The 18264-nt window shown below is 40.1% G+C and overlaps 1 protein-coding gene across 4 annotated transcripts in view; it reads left to right on the top strand.

The window, feature by feature from the left end:
- ZNF407 (zinc finger protein 407) overlaps positions 1-18264 on the top strand; it is a 530536-nt gene that overhangs the window by 319175 nt on the left and 193097 nt on the right. The gene's annotated exons all lie outside the window — the stretch shown is intronic.

Raw genomic sequence — 18264 nt, 5'->3', positions numbered from 1 at the left:
GGTATATAATTATATAATACATACATTGGAATATTATTCGGCCTTAAAAAGAAGGAAATTCCAACACTTTCCACAACATAGATGAACCTTGAGGATATAATGCTGAGTGAAATAAGGCAGACACAAAAGAAAAATACTGTACGATTCTGCATATATGAATATGAGGTCCCTGGAGTAGTCAGATTAGAGGGACGGAAAATAGAATGATGGCTGCCAGAGGCTGGGGAGAGGGGACACGGGAGTTGTGTTGTTCAGTGGGTACACTTCCACTTTGGCAAAATGAGAATGTCTGGAAATTGATGATACAACAGTAGGAATGTGCTTAACACCACTGACCTGTACACTCACAGGTGGTGAAGATGGTAAATTTTACTTTATGTGTATTTTACCAGAGATAAAAATTTTTTAAATTACAAATACCAAAAAAAATATACTTATTTCTTCTCTATTTCCTGCATGGATGCGTAGCAGAAAATATTAAATAGGTATCTCTGTTGATCTGGGGTGATTAGGGAAGGAAGTTGATTGGGATGGGAAAATGAAAATGGGGAAGTTAATACAGAAATTACGCTAATTGGCTTGAGACTCTAAAATTAAATAGACCAAAAAGATGTCATATGATACATGTTAATCAGCATCTGAAATATATAAATCGAGTAAATTTGCAAAGTTAATTTATTCAGGAAAAATATGAAGAAGCAAAATATTTTAGCTTATATAGACATGCTTACACTTTTTTATTTTTCTTTTTTTTTTTCTATTTCTAACTAAGATTAAAAACACTTAAATACATTCTTTTAATAGATGAAAATCCATCATAGTAAAGTAGTCACTTAAATCACCTAATAGCTTTTATTGCAGCAGAATATAGCGTAGGCCCCAACTAGATAAAATCATGGTTTTGATGGCTGGTCTAGATACTTCTTAAAAAGCTCCACTCAGACAGGTTCACTCTTGTCACCGCTATTAGTGCCATTTGTTGAGTAGCATGTCAGTGTGATTGGCACAGAGTCATTCTTTCATCTTATGAAAAATCATAATTTTAATGCACGCTTAAAATAAAAACCTCATGTAAGTGATTTCCTGTTTATAAAAGAAAAGGCAAGACTCCTTTGCAGTTAGTATAGATTATTCACATTGCATGGAATGTAAAATTTTATTTTCTTTTTTTGGGAGAGAACTTCTTTTGGGGAACTGCCTTTCAGGACTTCCTCCACATTTGTTGTCTGGTTCATGAAGTTAGAATGGACTGTAATACCGGTTCTTTCCAGATGTTGGCCAGGGACAGATTTGGATTCTGTTGGCTTTAAACAGAATCTGCGTCTCAAACTAACGAAGTAGATCCTTGAATCTTGGAGTAAGGTTTATGCCATTAAATCTCTTTTAGTGATAAATGTCGTGCAGTGATTAAATAAGTTAATATTTGTAAAGTACTTAAAATAGTGCCTGGCATATATTAAGTGCTCTGTAAGTATTTAATTAATAAAATATTGAACTGAAATTACTCTGTGTCTTCTGGGTTCTTTTTAATTGTGCCAGTAGGTGCTGCTCGTGAGTGACAAGAGTGGCTATTCCAAGTTATATTTTATAGTAATAGGGACCTGGATTGATGGCATAACGTGCATGTTCAGGTTTATATACCTGAGTCTCATGATTAGAAGCAAGACTGTTTCTAATAAAAAGACTGTTTACTTTAATGACTTTCTTAATATAAAATGACAGAGACATGAAAATGCCCAGATAGTTCTCTTGAAATTTCAGAGTACTATTTGGTAAATACGACAGCTGGTTTCACCTAAGTTTTTATTTTTTAAAAAGGTACCAGTCTCACGGCCTTTCTCACTTATCAGGCAGTAAAGTACCATATTTTAACCCTCTTTATTTTGGCAGCTAAATACTTCCTGAATCTCCTGACATTTTTCTGGAGCATCCAGTCAGTACTGAACTGTGGTACTCCCTGGTGTTTTACAGATAACCCATCGATAGGATTCAGCTTCGTTAGATGAACCCTGATTCTCAGGCAGAACAGCCTTCACGTGTACATTGAGGGCCAGATAAAAGCAGTGCCAGCTGTAGTCCCTCTCGTGCACGTGTAATTGTAATGTGAGTGAATAACCTGTAAGCACTCTTCCTATGGGAAGTGAGTGTCGCAGACCGTGTTTGCCGCAGGGACGGAAAGGTGCCGGAACTTCTGCCGACATAGTTGGTATACGTGAAGCTGATCGACCTGAGTTGTGGGAAGGCAAGTGGATAGCACTCGGCTTTGTAAGAACTGGGGAGTAAGAGGTGAGAAGCGAGACAGCCTGGATGCCGAGCAGCTAGAAGTGGCCATAGGGTCGATAAAGGGGTTGTGAGGGCATTTAGCTGAAAGTTGGATTGCAACGAATGTGCAGTAAAATGCTGAAGAACCAAGAGAAAAACAGGCTGGCCCTTTAAATGTGGCTGGATAACACTTCGAATTTTTTTTGTTTTACTTTAATGTTATTCTAATATACCATCTTTGTCCATTTTTCTGGCCTTTCCCCCTGTATGTAACGAGGAAAGTTTCCTATGATGTATGCTTTTAGGTCATGAATCTTTTACCAGTTAAAGAAGTAATTTTGGTTTTAGATATGTTTCTGTTATAGTACTTAATATATTTTCTTTTTTACCCCAATTTCTCTGTCTGTGTCTAAGACAATGTGTTAGAAAGACATTTTTAAGATGTTTTATGTTCAGTTTGAACATACCAAATTTTTAATATCTTTTTTATATTGAAAAAGACAGTTGAAATCCAGGGCTGTATATTTTTATTATTTATAGTAGAATCAACTTGCATATGTTCATCTTCTAGGCATTAAGATGTCTACATATTCACCTATGACATTAATATAGATACAATAATTTTACTCAGCATATAAGAAACAATACTTTATTATAATAATGCAGATAAAATTGAATGTGCTTGACCTAAAGGTTTTGAGTTAGACCCCAAGTACAGCCTGCTTATTTATGCGGGCATTTGATCTGTGTGTGTATTTTTGGTTATGCTCCATTCTTGTATGTTCGTGCTCTTGTCAGTGTCCCTCTGAGTTAGTCCCGTGCTTCCACACAGTGAGGGACATGACCATCCTCCCTACCCGCTGTTTCTGTCTCCTGAGCAACTATGAGTTCCTGTGAGATTTCCTCAAGTGTGTCACTCTTTCGCTTTACTGCTAAGGCAGCCATGGGTCTTGTCTCTCATATGAATCCTTATGTGAAACCCCAAACTGTAGAGTTCTAGAAAGCTGTGATATGCTGTTTGCAGTTACAGGATTTCATCCTGTAGAATCTGATCAGCAAGGCACCAACCAGTTTCAGAATCAAAGTGGTCTAACCTTTCCCTAATAGCTCCAAGCTGTTCCTGAAAAGCATTCTCACTGTCTCTGATGACGACCTCTGAGTTCTCTCACTGAGAAGTTAAATTAGTAATTTCTAACCTTTTTAGTGGGGCAGGTTTTGTAAACTTTGTTGAGTTCATGAGATATTCTTCTGCTTCTTAGTATGTTGCAAAACACATTTTAAAAGTCCTAAAGTGCCTAGAAATTAATTTTGTCTGAGAATCCATAACTACTTTTGTGTTCAGACCTACCAGATCGCCACCAAACAATTATGGAACTTTGTCCACCCATGACGAGCCCAACATGCTGTGCTGTAAGCATCAGAGACAGAGGAGTGAACAGCACAGGCTTGGTCCTTGCCTTAATAGGGACTGCTGTTTTAATGGAGAATAGGCATTAATTGAACAACCATGCAAATAAACACCCAGTTGCTATCTAAGGCCAACAAAGATAAGATCGAAGGTGCTTTGGGAAGGCATCAGGGGAAGTGATCTGTGTAGGGCACCGGGTGAGACTCCTGCCTTACACCTCACTCTTGAAAGAGGGTAAGAGTTACGTGGGAGAGAACGTTCCAGGCCGCAGAACAACATGGTCCCCAGGAAAGAGGGAAATTGTTGTAATAATACTTTTCTAGTTGACTTAATCTTATTAAGCCTTTTCCACAATATATTTTTTCCTACTCTTTATAGAGTATAGGAAAGATGTAAAAAGAAGCATTGAATTCACTCCGTTTTATTCTAAATAATTTGCCACATTATATGTGAGAATAGCGATTACATGTGAGCGCTCACTTTGCCAAATTAGTGGGCTGTGTTTAATAAGAGTATCATCTCATTTAGGGGCGCCTGGGTGGCACAGCGGTTAAGCTTCTGCCTTCGGCTCAGGGCGTGATCCCGGCGTTATGGGATCGAGCCCCACGTCAGGCTCCTCCACTATGAGCCTGCTTCTTCCTCTCCCACTCCCCCTGCTTGTGTTCCCTCTCTCGCTGGCTGTCTCTATCTCTGTCAAATAAATAAATAAATAAAATCTTAAAAAAAAAAAAAAAAGAGTATCATCTCATTTAATTTCCCAAACCACACGATACTACCGTCCTTCCCAGTTTAATGGAGAGGGAGAACATGAGGTTACAAGGCTGGCGAGGCTTGTGGAGCCGGCCCCTGGTTTCAGCGTGGCCGCCAAGATGCTGCTGCTTGAGAAAGCCAGGCTGTGTCACGTGTGATGCTTGGGTCTAATGTCACCATCTCAGGAGTGTTGGATCAGTGAGGATTCCCTTACAGAATCAGAACTGTTACGAGAGCTGAAGAATAAGGGATTTATGATAGAGATTAGACCTTTTCTAACTGTGGGAGTTAAATAAAACCTTAAAAGTGGTCCTAGTGGAATCAATCTGGTTTTATGTATGAAAATTCACTTTCAACCCAGAAGTTTTTCATGTGTCTACCATGTCTCACGATCACCGCATGTTGGATTTTCGTGGCAAAATGCTGCTTTCTGATATACCAGGCAGATAGTGAGTTACACTGAAGACCAAATCATGAAGATTAAGTTTTAAAACTTTAAGAAACAATTGGACTTGAGTCAATCCTTAAAATTTCACAGGTATTTACCTGCTCTTAAATGGAGACCATGGGAAGACGTGCTAGAGCTCATCAGGACTCCGCCTGCTGGCCTGCATGCATTATGCTCCCCAGTATCCACAGCTCTCGCATCCTGTCATTTTCTGTGTGACGCTCGCGGTCAGAGCTTCTGTGCGCTTCGTGAGAGCGTTGTCATTTTAATAAAATCCACTCCGGTAGTTTTTATCCATTCCAGTAGTTTCACCATTCCTTACGAATGGCCCACATAAAATTCAGAATTCTTAACCTTTCTCCTTTGGCTCCTTTTAGAACCTTTAGCTTAGGACATATTCATCTCTTATGTCCCTGCAGTCACCATAGTCTTCCTAACATGTCTCCACAGACATGGTGATTTTATCCCCAAGCGTCATGTGTTCACCACTAATATGGTATCTCTATGAAGAGTATTTTGGACCACAGTACTAATCTAACTAATTTTTATCATATGCTCATTAAAAATCTAAAATTTAGTCCTTCTGTATCAGCTGCCTTGGGTGGATTCCTAGATAGTATTTATTAGGGTGGTTTTTCCACCTATTTCTTGACTCTCACTGTGATATTAACCTTTTATAATTAAGACGCTCTGTCTCTTTGACACACAGTATGCCCTTTTAGTTCTTCTTAATCTTTTTTTTTTACCTCCAATCTTTTTTATTTTAATTTTATCCATTTACTCATGTACCACTTCGTTGGTACCTTTCAAATGCTAAATGCTGTCCCATTTATCCTTAGTAACCATGCTGAATTTTTCTGTCCTTTTTAATATTTAGGTTTTATTGGATGAATGTAGATTGCACCTTCTCTAACTGTGTCTTAAATAATTGCCACTTAAGGGAATTAAGAACTACAAGGGAAGGAAAATGCTGACCCATAGACTAAGCAGAGGGAGAAAACGTTCCCACTGGGTCTAATTTCCTAAGAAGGACCATCAGGATAGTGGCGAGGGCCTGAAATTATGGTCTGAATGACCTCTAGAAAATGATCAGTCCACAAAGGAACTTGCCTGTGTTTGCACCAAGCAAAATAGGGATAGGTGGTAGTCACCCCACTGAAGAAAGACAGCTAGCTCCCTTGTCCTTGGCTGGGTTATAAAAGCACAAGGAGAGAAAATAATCATTTAGACCCCAGAGACAGAATTGACATTGCTGGATAAGACGTGATCTGAGGTTGTGAATATAAGCTGGTGTAGGGATGGATACCTTTGATCCAGGAGAGGGGGCTAATAACATATCTTTAATTCTAAACTTGCATTTTTGATCATGTACCATCTATTATTTTAGGACATAATTTCTGTTGTTCGTAATGCGTAGACATTTATCTGAACATGCATACCTAAAACATCCATTAGACTTTTTACACTCTGTGTTTCTCATGTTGTTTGTCATTCTGTAACTCTGGACTCTTGAGAGTGAATATACTGAAGTAAATGAGGATTGAAATCCAAGAAGACTGACCTTCATTATGAGACCTTTATATATCGATATCATCACTCTGGTGCTTCCCATTTAAAAACAAAGTAAAGGTAACAAGTAAAGTTTTTGTATATAATAGCATTCATTAGCTCAGTAATAATTTGACCAGAAGACCAATGGAGAACTATTATAAACAATTAATTGTGTTTTCAAATCTTTTATTTATCAACCCCAGACACTTAATAATTGAAGTGTGAAGGAGAAAGGCAAAGAAGTAGATTCAAATAATTAAGAAGAAAGGTATTAAATCTTTGTTCTAAAAATATTTATATGAATTGAATTTTTATTTTAAATTCTTACATAGTCAAGTGATGATGGAGACAAACTTCATAATATTTGTATGACCTCACAGTTAGAGAAGACCTAAAAGACAGAACCGAAAAGGGAAAAAGAGTAAACAAAGCTTCACAATCAATTATGAGAAATATTTGCAACATGTAAGGCAGAGCCAGGATTAATATAATTAGTATTCCCACAGAAGGTCACTATTCCTAATTTACCAAAACCTTTCTCAAATGGATTTTTTTTTTTTTTTTAAAGACAAATCTAGGGACACCTGGATGGCTCAGTAGGTTAAGCTTCTGACTCTTGATTTTGGCTCAGGTCATGATTCCAGGATCGTGGAATGGAGCCCTGAGTGGGGCTCCATGCTGAGCGTGGAACCTGCTTCAGATTCTCTCTCTCCCTCTGCCCCTCCCCCCCGCCACTCCCTCTCCAAAAAAAAAAAAAAGAAAAGAAAATCTGAATAACCATTTTAAAATGCAGATTACCAACACGTATACATGAAGGTGTTTAACCTCACTAATTGTCAGTACTTTACAATAAGAAGATGCCAGTTTTCAACCGTTGGCAGAAACCTAAGAGGTTGAAAATGACCTGTGATGGAGCGTATTCCATACAGTGGACAAATACGCAGCTGTTAAAAATGAGCTGGATGTATATGTATTAACCTGTGATGCATGATTACACCAAGAAGTAATTACAAAGAAATGGGCCTGCTGAGACTATTTCTTTCTTCAAGAAGGAGAAGGAGCCCACCCCGCATGTACGTTTGTCTGAGCATGAAGAGTCATGTAGATGACATGCGTGAACTGTTAATCCTGGCCGTCTCAGGGGGTACGTTTAGATGGTGACTGGACCCTGTGCATTTTTTTCTTTATACAAGTCTGTATTGCAATGGTTTGTTTCCATGACAAACGCATATTATTTCTATAATTTAGGGGCATCTAAGAAGTTATTAAAATGGTATGCTGAAAGTGTCCCCAGTTTCATTTTTTAACATATGTACTTGTTTAGAAAAAATGATGGGCCTAACGGTGCAAGCTTTTCTGTATTTTTTACAACATGTTGCTTTTTAACATCAGAAGGGAAGGCAGTGAATGCTGTTAACACTCTTCTAAAGACCTCAGTAATCAGAATTAAGGAAATAGAACCCTCTTCTCCAGTTCTGTCAAGATTGCCAGCATGGGATGGTGAAAAAACAAAAACAAAAACAGTTGTCTAATAATGCGATCAAGCTGCTTTTGAGTCAGCCCGAGTCCTCCCTCACGGCACGCCTTGTGAAACTTACCCCGCATCTGTCGCCTTTAGGTGTTGCTTGTTATGTGTAAAATGTGTTTAGAAACCTATCTGGTCATGGATGTTACGAGAATTAGCTTCTTAGATTATGGCCAGTCTCTTTGCAATGGTTCTTAAACAGTACTTCCGTTTAAGTCATCCGCTAAGGTTCCCCCACGATTCTGAACGTTAGAGGCAACGAATCAGTCCCCTTGTCCCGTGGGGCAGGGAGTTGTAGACAGCACATGTGACTCCTGCCCTTACGGGACTTGGTGCGTGAGAGAAGCACGCAGTAACCCTCCATCGCAAATAGGACTTGCAGCCACAGTGGGGACATCTGCTTGGAGAAAGAGCTCTTCTGACAACGTGTGTCAGGGGAGTCAGAGCTTCGGGGTAGGGGGTGGGGTGACAGGCCTACCTAGCAAACTGACCTTTCCTGGAGGCCTTGGGCAGCCCAGGGTAGACGGTCCTGGTGAGCTGGACTGAGGAAGGAGACTCTAGGTGAGGCCCGGGACGTTGGGAGAAGCCCGAATTTGAAGATGTGGAGAAGGTTCCAAGTAAGGGAAGCAGAAAACCAGGGAGGTAACAGAGGAGATGTGGCAGGCTCGGTATCACTCACTAGTGCTGTTCCTTGTACGAAGTTTGACTCTCCCGCGCCTCTGTTCCTTCAAAACCCTGATGTGGTAGGTCCTACTTGGTGGGACTGTTATAAGAGAAAAATGAAGTCTGTCCTTATCAAATGTCTGCTCCCCACGGCTCACTCGGGGGAACTTGTGCCCTTGGCATTTAAATCCTTCTCTTCACCTCCAGCCCCCTAACCCAAGACCAGGTCACACTGCCCGACCTTCCTGGGGACACGGTGAGGAGGAAGAGGGAACACTCACTTCTGGAATGGACTACATTTTCTTTTGTTGTTTGTTTCTTAATTGGGTTCCTTGAGCCATGTGTATAAAATGTACATTTCTTTCTAAACACTTAGACAGAAATCCCGTTTGTTAGCTAGGGTGACAGGGAAGGTGCAGGAGGACGCTGGCTGAGTTCCTGCAGTGGAGGGGGCAGCCCGAGCCGGGGTGCCCACTTCCAGTGCCCTACCCACCGCCAGTCCTCTGGAAGCTGCCAGAGACAATGCAGTTTCTTCCCGTGACTTTGCATAAAGCTTCTGCAGTGATTCTGTGATACACTTCATAATTACAGAAGACTTCTGCTAATCCTTAAATGATTGCTTAGCTAAGTCCTGAATTTTCCTGACCACGTATTTGAGGATGTCTCATGTGTCTGTAGCTGGTGCATTCCGGTGCCCGTGGCCACACTACCCCCAGCCCTGAGTTGGCGCAGTATTGTCACTCGTGCATGTCCCTTCGCCGTTCGAGTCCTGGGGCTCACTGGTTGAACACATGTGCTCCGTGGGGACCAGTATTCATGAAGCAGGAGTTTCCGGTAGGTTTTCTCGGTAACAGCCTATTGATTGAAAGGTTAGGGTGGTGTTCCAGGCATAGAAGGAAAAACAAAAACAAATACATGGATCCACTCAGACACACGCATTGTACCATAAGGGGTTGGTAAGCAAATATTTGAATACGTCAAAGACAAGTAGGGTTATAATAAATCAGAATAGATCAGAGTTGCTCAGAGTGGCATTAAATAGGTTATGCAAGTAAATTATTCCTTCTTTAAGTATAGATGAAGTTGCTGGGAGTTTTTCCCTTCATTTATTTCCTATTACATGAAGCCTATGCTTGATGTTATCTGCGTAAAGCTGCATATCAAAGATGCTGTTAGATGAGAGAATACACAGCCTTAAAGCTGAACTCTACAAAGAAAGGAAGAATTTCCCCAGCAATGGTGGTGGTGATGTTTACTGATGATTATTTTGTTCCTTCATGTAGAAAGTCAACAAAGCTATTCTAGGGCTGGAATTATTTCCCTTCTCATCTATGAATTTCTTCATATTCTCAATGACTGCTGCAAGATGGCAGGATGGTGTTAGAATAAAATCTGTCAGCCTAAAAATAATTATCTCCATTTCTGGGTATGGATACTCCGTGGGGCTGGTGAACACTGAGGCTATAAGCTATTATTGATAGAAACTACAGAGAAAAAGGAGATTGTGATTTTTATGTCTTCCTCAATCCTTTTTGCACACATCTTCCCTGCAAAATGGAAAGTGGGCTTTTTTTGGAGTCCGGAAAAGGTAGTGTAGCCTCGTGGATGCTTGTTACCGCAGAAAAGAGCATCGCAGTTGTCTGTGGGAGCTCTTCTTAATCTTGGGTGATCTCTCAGGATGTTATATTTCTGTTTTTTATCTTGGCTGAAGTTCTGGTGACAAACGTGGGGAAAGGCTGGGAAGTGTACCTCCCCCTGGCCCAGTTGTGGGGTCAGGGATCCAGAGGGAAAGCCCTGTTGTGATGCTAATCAAATGTGACTTAAAATAGACAAGACTTTCCTCGCCTGGTTTGTGAAAATCTTTTTAACCTTTCTAACCTTAAGCTTAAAAAAGAAAGAAGAAGTTGGCACTTCATGAGTCACTTGGTGTCTGAGCCTGAAGCATGTTCTCAGGCTCGCTGCCCGCCCCACAGCAGTTCTGGGCCACGTGATTTGCCCCTGCAGTGAGCCAAGTGCCCCTGTGGCCCTGGTCTGCCTGCCCCGCCACCATGGGAGTAGCACATGCATTCAGGCTCAAGTGTGGTACTAGACACTTCCTGATGAATCTAGGTTATTTGAACGTTTTTCTTCCTTCTTCCAACATCATCTAAGAACCAAGCTGTCTTGGAGGAATGAATGCATACTAGATCCTATTGTAAGATCTATTATTAATTTGTATTAAAGATTTTCCTCATTCTACCCCCAAAGCAGCCACTTTGAAAATCATCAGGCCTAACAGTTACTACTTATTGCAAAAAAATGAATTAATTAGAGTTATTTCCACCAAAAAAGCCATTTTAAAATTTACAACCAAAGATTTATAACTAGTATGTTGTTATTTTCATAAGAATTCTGATTTTTCTTTAGCTGATTTATCTAGAGATTAAAAATATGGATGTCACTGGAAGAATGATAAGTGTAAAATCATTTTCCTCCACGGCTAACTTTTAGATTTTATGTTAATAGAGCTTTTAGCACATCGAAGTTCTCTCACTCACAGCTGTTACCTTATGTATGGAGCATTCATTTTCCATCTGACGATTGAGCTATTTGTCTGAGTGGTTGCCCTATTGAAATTTCACAGTATTTTTTAAGGGAATTGGGCCATGAAAACCTTTATGTTTGTTCTTCATCAAGGCTTAGACGTGGATATACTGATGAGTGAGATTGCAAGTAATGTTACACTTTGCTATTTAAATGACCGAATTCGACAGTTTAGTTCTGCATTCACCTCATAAGTTATCAATACATTGGATTGTCCAGTGCGGTTGAGCTACAACTACAAAGCTAAAAGTAAAGTCTTGGGAGGACCAGAATGAGCACCATAAAGTATCTAGAATTCAGTCCTTAGTGTGGGCGTTGGAAGCTCCCAGCCAGCAGTCTGTCCCCCTGTTGGGCACGGCACATAAGGCCAGAACCAGTATTGTATGAACTAGGGTCCGGCAGGTGACATAGGATCAGAGTGAGAGGGTCGCTACTAAAGTGACATTAAGGAAAATTCCATGGCATAAAATGACCTTCTGGTTTTACTAAGCAGTTTTCCCCTTTATTTCAAACCTTTACAAGATTATACTAGATGTCATCTATAGCTCATCTGGAAGAATGTGGACAGCTAACAGGAATAAGGTGGGATGTGGTAATGGGATAAAAATTTTCCTGCTTCTTAGCATGGTACCTAAAGTCTGAAAGCAGGTTATATCTAATCCATATAATTATATAAGCGGAGCCGGAGAGAAGTGTGAAATATTTAGGTCTTTGGATTAGTACGCTGCTTGATATTTATGTCCCACCAAAGGCACCTACTCAGAATGTGAGCTTACGGGCTTTGGTGTTCTTTGTATAGGAAATAAAAATCCGTTGATGATTTTTTTTTTTATGTAAAAAGTCTGTTAATCTACATTGATTTCTAAATTTGTTATGGATCCCTTAGCTGAGAAATACAGTTCATCACTGACTGTTCTATTACCTGACAGCAATTGATAAAGCATCTGTGCACAAAGTGCCAGAAAAGGTTAATATTTATTGATTTTTATGGTGCTACAACCCATGTAGTTTTGCCATCCAAGATGTATGGCCACCAGGACTGGGATCTGTAAAATTGCAGAATGCACACTAGATTTTATTATAACCTATGCCAGGATTCAACATGTAAAAAATGACAGATATTTAACAAAAAGCTCTGAATGTGTAGCTACCCTGAACCTGTGACTTGAATTTAATTTATTTTAACACGAAACACAAGAGCACTTAAAAACTAAAAATTAATCCTTGCTTTGCAAATAGCAATCACATTTAGCCTTTTCTTCCACTTAACTATATGCTATTGATCCGAGAAGATGCCCAGGCAAGTGATAGCTGGAATTATGAGCAATAAAGGGCTTGCTGCTTTAACAGAAAAGTGTGTAATTAGCAGAGAAGGGGGGAAAGCCTGTGTTTAGTTTTAAAGGAGTTTGAAAGAAGCAGTTTTAGTGCCACACCAGTGTTCGAATGTAGCCAAGAACAGTCTCAGCTCCAGGGATCATGAGTTCATTCCCTGGTTGTGGTTTTGGGGGTAGAAATTAGGAGTGCACGCTGGTTTTGTTTTTTGGTTTCTGTTTGTCTCTATCTGTATGTCCCTGACAAAGATGCAGTCCTTGGTTTACCTACAACACCGGAAACACTGAACTCTTCCATTCATATGGTTACTTGAATACACTTACAATTTGCATTACTTTGGTGATTGTTTATAGCCTCTCTATATAGTATATAACAGGTGCAGTAAGACAATTTATGAATTACTTTTTTAACCCAGAGAGAATACACTGTGAGTTTTGTTCCCTTACCTCCAGGGCTCTATAGGCTTTAAGCATGAATCAGAACTAAAACCCTCCGTCCATATTTTTGAGATGTTTTTGAAAGTGGGAGCTGGAATTTATTTCTGCAAAAAAATTAATGGAAATTCTAATGATAAAAAAAAAATCTGTCTTAACCAACTGAATAGATTGGTGTCTCCTGCAAATATGTTCTTAGACCTTCTCCCAGTTTGTGCGGGTTCTGTTTTTCTTTCCCTCACAAATAGCTTGCCCATGTTATTATGCTTATTTAGGGAAAAGAAAAGAGTTTTGCTTCTTGAAAGGGAAGCTTCCCTTGCCTAGAAAACTGCTGTCATAGCTTAAATATCATAGAAATATGTGGCAGCTTCAATTCTAACATTGAAAAAATTAGAAAGACTTAAGAGAGAATTCCTGATTCATGTTCTCAAAGCTGATGACAGTATGCAACATTTTCCACAAAGACTTAATTTTCCCTCCTTTTATTAATCTTATTTATAATATTGTTAAAATTTTCTTCATGAATACCAGTGTCAGCTGAGTCTAATTCTTTACATACTTTAAATTTGTTTATTTTTTTGTGATTTTGTCATTAATCTAACATCCTTCTTTCTCTTCTTCCCCCTTTTTTAACCAGGCAAGGTCTTTTACTAAGAACGTAGTGATTAAAATAGTCTTTCTTAAGCAACACTGCTCCATTACACTGTTGCTTTTCCTTTCAGTACAGCCTGGTTTTTGCAGCCTCCCAACCTCAGGGCTGCCTGTCTGCTCTTCCTGCTGCTCACCTTAAACCTGCAGATGACAGCTAAGTGACAGGCCCCCAACACTCCCTTTCCTTTCTGAAGTTAGACATGGCTGCCGTGGGCCATGCGTTGCTGTCCACAGTGCCTCACCTCAGTCGGCACCTGAGGTGTGGGCTGGTGTGTGAAGCTGGATTTAGGACCTTAGTCATTAACTTCTCTTTAAGCTGCACCGTCTAGGACTGTACCCCACAAAGCAAGTGTACAAGAAAAACAAGGAAACACGTATGCAGGGATATATTTTATATGACAGACTAAGATGGAAAAAGGAAAAAGAACCATTTCAAACCGTGTATTCCAAATGAGAGAATCATTTTAAGTTTTGTGAATAATGGTGTGAATAAAGACGGAGGTTTCAAATTTCCATGAGGGCTGGGGGATCCTGTGAGTCTCATAACTATGGAATTTATTTTCTGCCCTGCCCCCAGGAAAAATAAACAAATCCTTTGAATGGCTCTTTTTTTGGTCAAGCATGTTTTATTTGACTTTTTAGTTTCAAATTCGCTCTTTTAAAAGATGTACTTTATTTTGTGAATTGTCAGAAAACATGAAACATCAGAGAGAAAATATCGTAACCCCATTTTGATTTGTTTCATTTCCTTATTTACTTTGTATTTTAGTTCTAAATAAAACATATATTCTGACAATTATATTGAAAACATTAATGCATATTTTATAACAATTTATATGCTTCTCATTTTCTTTTGCTTTTTTGGATTGAAACTGAAAAGTGAACATGACTTTAGTGTTTGGTTTGCATTAGAGATGCATTCAAAATAAAATACAAGAAATGATTTAAGCATGAATGTGGCAGGAAAAAAATCAGATTTCAAAGAAATAAAAATAACAAGATAGCCTGGAAATCATGACTAAAATTATATAACCGTTTTTAAGTTTCAACTTTGAGCAACTATGTTGCTGTCTTTGAGAGTGAGACTTTTTAGGTACATTTTAATTAATTCTCTTTAGGTGAGTTTAACCATAGGAACTGATAGCCTCTTTTGCTTAATACTATTAGAGTTCTCAAATAGCTTTTTCGTTGAAAAAAAATGTTTGTTTGTTTTAGTGTTTGAAGTGAGGCTTAGTCGTCTAACTGGTTTACTTTGTCAATATGATTAGCCGAAGAAGCAGGTCTTTGTTGATGACCTAAGAGATGACTTTCTCCTGTCCCACCCCTTGTCCCAAACTGGGCTGCACTGAAGCCATTCCAGGAAATTACCTTAGGCTTTTCTTCTTTGTGTCATCTTGAAAAAGGGGGAAAAGCAATTTTGTGGGTTCTTTAGACAAGGCTCTCGTATATAGTTTCCTTTTTTGCTAGTGAATTGTACTACCTAATTTTAGCTGAAATCATCACTGGTTTCATGTGACCTGGGAGAATTTAAAATATTGTTAATTAAGAAGGCCCAGGTTCACGATGTTTTCCGTGCGGGCCTCATCTGAGCTGTTTGTTGATTGCGGCTCGTTTGGGAATTTCCAAGTATCGTTTGTTGTAGTGCTGGACTTGGCAAAGTACATCAAGTACTGCAGTGGGGCGTGATGTGAAATGGCATCGTTTATATTAAAAAATAAATCTGAGAAATTTTTAAGACATGAAAGTAATGGGTGCTCTGGATGGGCTGGAGCAGCAGAAGGCACATGCAGGCATCCCCCCGCCCCAGCGGCTCTGCAGGCGCTTCCTGCCCGCCTGCTCGCTCCCCCTCAGAAGGAGCGCGCATCAGGCAGCCAGTGTGGAGCCTGCGCCCAGCTCGGCGGCGCACGGAAGCCCTGGACAGGCAGACAGGTGGGCTGGACCAAGCGCCTTCAGTGGGAACGAAGCCCGAGCCACTCTGCTCGGGCCTCTCCAAGAGCTGTGGCTCTTCCCAGGAGCCCTTTGTTTCCACTTCCTTCCAGTTCCTTTCTTTGCTCTGGTTCTTCTGATGACCTTTCAACCCTCTCTCCTTTTTATTGAGTCTTTCACACAAGGACACAGGAAAATGCTGTAAATTTACCCACAAAACTGAGAGGGAGAGAGAGAATGACTTCCAAGGTAAAATAATCAAGTGCAGAGCTAACAATAGAACCCGGGACTCCCTGCTCTTGGTCGGCCTTGGACCTGGAGCCCGTCAGAAGCATGGATTACCCATCTCCTTTTTCTAAAGAGGTAATCTCTGCTGTCCTGAGCAAGGTGGTATTCTTTGGTGACTGCTTCTCCTTTTCTTTGTATTGCTTTAACTATTTAGAAGAGGGAATTCCTTTCCTAATCCTTTGTCCACTAATTTTCTTTCATGGGAGCTTTTGCTCACTGGCCACTTTTTTCATTATATGTGCCATGGGAATATCTTATTTTACTACTAATTTATTATAACCTGTGTTTGTTAATATAAGGTGTCTGCTGACATTTACCTCCACTTGGTCTTTGTTGCTCAGGCTGCCCAGTGTATTTGTAAAGCCACATGTTCTGGACTGCTAATTTTTGGCTGACTTTTTCCTTGTTCTTCCTTTCTTACACAAAGCTTTGTATCCATAGACCCCTTTAAAGTTTCAGTTCTGTCAAAATTATTGGTCTAGTTCTGAGTTCCCATATAATATACCTGGAATTCCCAACAATACCAGAAAAATTTCTTACTTAATATGCATTCTGAAATATTTTATTTGTAGTTTTGAAAATTATATTTCTTAAAAAAAAAAAAACCTCTCATCACATCCATAGATTATCAATCCTAAAGACAGATCAAGTTTACCTTTTAGGAGAGAGGAAAGACAAAATGTTAAAGGGAATATGTTGGGCGGGGGTGTAAAATAAACACCAATACCGTGAAATGTAAGCACTTGAAACATGTATAGAAAGGCCATGTAAAAGAGCAGCTAACTTTAATTAGAAATGAGAGAAAACAACACTTTGAAGATCTGTCCTCAAAATAAGATTTCAAATCAGAGTTAATGTATCCCGAAAAAGAAAATCAAAAATGAAGAAGAAATACTATAACTTTTACCTCTTAAGGTGTTTTATATAAAGATTTTATTTCAGCAAATTAGAAAACATGCTGGCGTATGAAAAGAAAGGGCAGTCCCGAGGTTGGAAAGCAAACTAGAAGAATCAGGTAAATCTATAGTTAGCCACTGTGCTGATTTATAGAAAATATGGAGCCAGCAGTAGAAGGGATATAGAAATGGAATTATGTGGCTGATGGTAAATAGAGCAAGAATATTTGAAATCGTACATAAGCCTTTTATATTTTCAGTAGATATGTTTCTCTCAGGCGAACACACATTTGAAATCAAATACTTATAATGAACCATTGGAAACTTATAGAAAGCAAGGGAAAATTGACAAATGAGAAGCCCACTGACCCAGGAACTAGTGGTCTTGGAATCTAGTCCTGTTGCTCATGGTCACTGTTTGCATGGGCCCTCTCTGCTTTACTTCCCTGAATGTAAAAGATGAAATGTTAATAGATGAGCTCAGTGGGTCTTCCCAGGGTGATACACTATAATTATGTGAAATTAAAATAATACTCCATTACAATCCTAATCTCCTAGTAATCTCTTCCGTAACTTTCATTTGTTGAGATTATAAGGAAGGCATGCATACAATTTTCGGGGAGTCTGAGACCATCGCGAGGGTTTATGGGTTAGGAAGTCCAGGAGGACTAGGTAAAGACAAGTTAGGAGCAAACTCGACTCCTCAAATGTTTTTTCCCACGGAGAACTGTGAGGGGCTCTCTGAATGAAAATATGTTTGTTCCCTGCCGCTGATGAGATCACTGAGCCCGCTGAAACCCCATAGCATCCTGAACATCTGTTGGCATCTCTCTGAAATCTGAGCTTAACACAGGGGCGTGCACGCCAAGAGCACAACCCTAGTGGGGGCAGGAATACTCAATCTAAGATGACCAGTCCCCTCTAGAGACAGAGACAGTGCAAAGAACAAAAATCAAACTGTCACGTAATGGCAAAAAAAAAAACAAAAAACAAAAAAATAAGAAACTGGTAGATTTTTTCTGTGACCTCCCATTAGTTACGGATAGGCCAATGGCTCCAAGTGGCTTCCCAGTAGCAATAGAACAGCTGAGCCAATGGGCAGCGGGCGGTAGGAGCACTGATGGCTGGGAAGCAGGCTCCTGGAGGGCCTCAGGCCAGAGCATAGCAGCGGGCCGCCCAGGAGAGGGCGCCAGGTAGCTCTCTTCAGTGGGGCCTTAGAGGGTGGAGCGATCATCTGGGACTGCAGCGCCTGCCTTCCGAACCCACCCACTGCCCCTGTAGAGGCCTCTGTATATGGCAGCCAGAAGGCAGTTTGTGACTTCCGGGATCTCTCCCTACCAGCGTTCTCGTTCAAGTGTGTGAACATACTAAGCAAGCGGTCAGTTAACACCATGAGAAAGATCACTGTAGCCTCAGGCACCCAGTAGGCCCAACACGATGGCAGACATTTATTCTCATTATTTCTACTGCTAAGAATAGTGTGGGCCTCTTCTAGAGGCTCAGTTTTCAAGGTGGGAGAGCCTGTGCCGGAGGCGGGGCTCCAGCAG

The sequence above is a fragment of the Ursus americanus genome, chromosome 19 (assembly GCF_024610735.1).
Source record: "Ursus americanus isolate L20-20 chromosome 19, mUrsAme1.1.p, whole genome shotgun sequence".
Classification (NCBI taxonomy): domain Eukaryota; kingdom Metazoa; phylum Chordata; class Mammalia; order Carnivora; family Ursidae; genus Ursus; species Ursus americanus.
Note: the sequence above shows the minus strand (reverse complement) of the source record. Positions and strands in the feature narration are given on the sequence as shown.